The sequence below is a fragment of the Gastrolobium bilobum genome, unplaced genomic scaffold, assembly GCF_033153095.1.
Source record: "Gastrolobium bilobum isolate Gb01-03AN ecotype WA unplaced genomic scaffold, APGP_CSIRO_Gbil_v1 utg828, whole genome shotgun sequence".
In the NCBI taxonomy this organism is placed as follows: Eukaryota; Viridiplantae; Streptophyta; class Magnoliopsida; order Fabales; family Fabaceae; genus Gastrolobium; species Gastrolobium bilobum.
In genome coordinates, this window is record NW_026899744.1 from 15,313 (window position 1) to 19,227 (window position 3,915).

A 3,915-nucleotide genomic window follows, 5' to 3' on the forward strand; every position below is an offset into this window, starting at 1 on the left:
CTTTCCTGGCAGACCTTGCTGTTTTAAAAATTCGTATAAAATTCACTTCAACGATTCAAATAAATATTCTTTGTAATCTAGAAACTAGACATCCAGGGCTTCGCGTTCATATACAATAATAGTAATTTGAAGTTTGTTTGCCCCTCGAAACATAACTCGCAAAATAAGAGAGAAAATAGTGGAAATATCACAAAAATCCTGGCTGGTAAAACTCATAATAAAGCGATCTTTCAAAATTTCTTTGCAAGGTTTATATATAATGAAACTAGACACCTGGGGCTACGCGTGCATATAAATTATAAGAAAATCGGAGGTCCGTAGCCCCAGTACGACAACTTACAAAGTGCTCGCAAAGACTTTTCAAAACTCAGCATTTAGATAACATGTCAAAATCCTTTTCGCAAACGTTTCAACATCTGTTTCCAAAATACTTGCTGGTCATAAAATCGTAATGCAATAATAAAATCATAGTTCTCAGTAATAAAAGCTTCTCAATTTCATACAGTCATCCATAAAATATCACATCAATAGCAGCATGCCCAAACAGTAGAAGCCAACAGCAAATATCCAAGTCCTCAAAAGCTTTTACGTCCTCCTGCCATTTTGTAAAAATAGCAGCCCCAAAGGGGTGAGAGAAAATCCCAGTAGTGTGGCAACAAAACCATAATGCAACAATATTAACTAGGCACAAAATCATAAATAGTCACTTCAAACATTTAATCCTTTTCATCATATATCATAATGCGTATATAACGCCCTTTTTCCTTTACGCTCATAGCACCGTCGTGCGCGTAGCATCACAGTGGATATTCCCAATGGCTCCCATGAAGGTGAATCCCACTGTGGAACCTATGCGGACTGAAGCCAAGTGTCCCCTCTCCTGGTACCAGGCATTCCTATATGATGCATGCTCAGTCACATGTCCTCAATACAAATATATATATATTCAAGATGTCATGAATCAAGTATACGTGCCATGTTATGCAATCGCACCCAACAGAAAAATGTATTATGATGTAAAATGCATGCATATATCATATCATCCTTTCATATTCTTACCATTGGCTCATCATCACCATAACGTACATAGAACAAATGTGAGCAACACATCACAATTCCATACACTAACCAATAGTCACAGAAGGTAATACCGCCTACACATACTTTGTGTGCCACAATTATTTATTAAACAGCAGCAACAATCAGTCCACACTCAAAGGTTATTCGCACCTAAGCAAGAGTGCAGTTAAATCAGAATTTTACTCATACGATTCAACAAATCACAAACAAATATGCCCTGCCTCCTAGTCCCTGTACTTATTTGGTTTATCATGCCTCTTTTACTAAATCAAATTCTGATTTTATATTCATTTAATAACTCATTAACCGCAAAAGAACTCAAAGCTTCGAGTCTATATAAATTCGGTTCTAAACCACTAACAAGGGTTCTCCAACTTTCAGTTACACAAGTGCCAAATTCCACAACTCCTTATACACCTAGGTTCGGTTTTCATTATCCAAATGCTTATAATTTTATCCTTTTACATAGTAAGCCCTACACGGTTTTTAGGCCCTTCTTTAGTACATTTATTCTCGGTCAGCAAAATACTACTAGCTTGACCTAGGCATAAGCTAATAGACCATTTACATATGATCCATATAATTTTCAGCATTCTGTTTACATACAATAAAACATGCTAGGCTGTTCATTTATTTTTTCTAGTTACAAGGGCAGTCCAACAAGCTAATGACCACATCCAAGTTCATAAATTTTCGCCTTGGGTTTAAACGCCTCTATTCCTACGGCAGTTTCAAAAGACACATTAAAGCAAGGGAAATTACCAATTTGAGATATCCTCCTAATCACATATAGTGGCCAAACCATTAAGGGATAATTAAGGATTTGACATGTGACTTACTTTCAATTTGTGCTTATAAGCATTAATTTCTAGGGCTGACCAAGTTAACAGAAATTAAAGAAAGGAATAACCAGGATAAAATATCCTCCTATGCCACAAGTGGGGGCTGAACCAATCAAAAATCAAGGAAGCTATTTTTCTAAATTCACCACACATCAGTGTCGACTTGCAGTCCAAATTTTTGGGCTGTTTGAATTGGGCAGGGTCTAATGAGTAATAAAAAAAAACAACCAGAACATTCTCCTACCCAAACAAGTGAGGCCGAAAGGTGTGAGCAAAAGGGGCAGAATTGACAAGGCTATTCCCTTATAACAAACATATAGATCGAATGAGACAGAGAACAACTTGAGGACAGAGTACTTACTTCCGTTCAGACATCCAAGCTTAACCAGAACCACACTCTCCCATGCCCCCAAGAAGTCGCATCCCGCAGCATGCAGTGGATGGAGAGCCTCAAACAAGGCAGAGCCACGTTCAAGAAAAGGGAAGCTTAAATCAGAAATCAGTCTAAACAAAGAGGAACAAGAAGGCCACGAGAATTCTGTCTCACCTCCTCAAAGCTGCTCCTCGGCCGAACAAGGGAAGAAGGAGATGAGTGTGCTTAGGAACTTTGGTTACCCTTCTATGCACACATGGTTAGAGGGAGGAGATGAACGGAGGAAATTGCAGAATCATACTATGTGTTCTCCTCCAAGTGCCTCACGGTTTTGAGGGGAAAAGAGGTTGAGCTTGGTCATGGCATGAGGGTAGCAAGCATAAAGCTTAGGGTTCCACAACTATTGCATGGAGAGGTGATGATGCTGCCTTAGATTTTTTTGTAAGTAATATGAGAGGGCAGAAGGAAATGCAGATTTGTGTTGTGGTGCTTCTTTTAATTCCACGGCTTTCAGAGGAAAAGAGGTTGAAGGATGGAGGTTGGTTTTGGTTCTGCGTTGAAGGAGGAGCGTCCCTTATTCTGGGTTGGGGTTTCTTCCATCATTCAATGTTCAAGAGTTTACTGATGATGAGGATTTTGTTCTAAGCCAATACAAAGGGTTCTCACAGATTTCTTATTTTAACTCATTTGTTGCAAGAGTCCAAGTGCAAGCCTTTTCCATTGTGCTGAGCGTACCAAGAGAGGGAGACAAAATGGATAGGATAGTGAGAGTGGATGTGTGCTTATCAACCAATGGAAAAGCATGCATATAAATTTGGACCAATAGGAATTTTGCATTCAGATTTCACTCATGATAATTTAATGGTTGGGTTATAAATTTTGGGTTCACTCAAGCCTTTCTTTTAAGACCCTTGGGCCAAAGCCTTAAAGTTAGATGGGTTCACTTTTCTTCTCTCATGACCTTTAGGTTATGAATTCAGATTACTTTGTGATAAGTCTAAAAGGTTAATTAGGCTTGGGCCGATGTAGTTTCCTCTCCATTGCTTTGGGCCGTAAATTAAAAGGCTAGGTGAAGGCCCAATCTCATCATCTAAGGCACCTTATTTCATCTACCTTAAATTTATTTATTTATTTTTCTATCCACTCTAATCATTACATAGAATATATATATATATATATTACAATTAAGTTAATCCTATCCTCTTAAGTTAGAATCCCAATTCCTAAACATATACTCTCACCCCAAAATCATATTTAACATAATTTTTTATGATTTAAATTCAATTCCACCCTATACATAAATTGGATTTAAATTTCAAGCATGCTTCACATCTCTATTTGTAAGTTGAATAATTTCCTAATTATGCGGGATGTTACACTCTTCCCACCAAATTTGAAGTTTGTCTCCAAACTTCGTCCTACCATTTCTGCTAACTACTCAAACGAAAGCCAAACACACATGCACTCATGCAAGATATTATATCACATACAACCTGACAGCTATCAAAATCATTAATTAACTCAGGACATTACAAATAAATCGTACTTTACAAGTTCATTAGAGAATATATAATAAATCACACTCTTACGGAAGGAATAAAAACTTTCCTAAGCATCATC

The 3,915-nt window shown here is 37.5% G+C and overlaps 1 long non-coding RNA gene across 1 annotated transcript; it reads right to left on the reverse strand.

Moving 5' to 3' along the window:
* Positions 1-407: 407 nt before the first annotated feature.
* Positions 408-3,243, reverse strand: LOC133293193 (uncharacterized). Its single transcript, XR_009749028.1, has 2 exons — positions 2,284-3,243; positions 408-595 (listed from the first exon to the last, which is right to left on the reverse strand). It is a non-coding gene; the product is annotated as an uncharacterized LOC133293193 (long non-coding RNA).
* Positions 3,244-3,915: the final 672 nt, after the last annotated feature.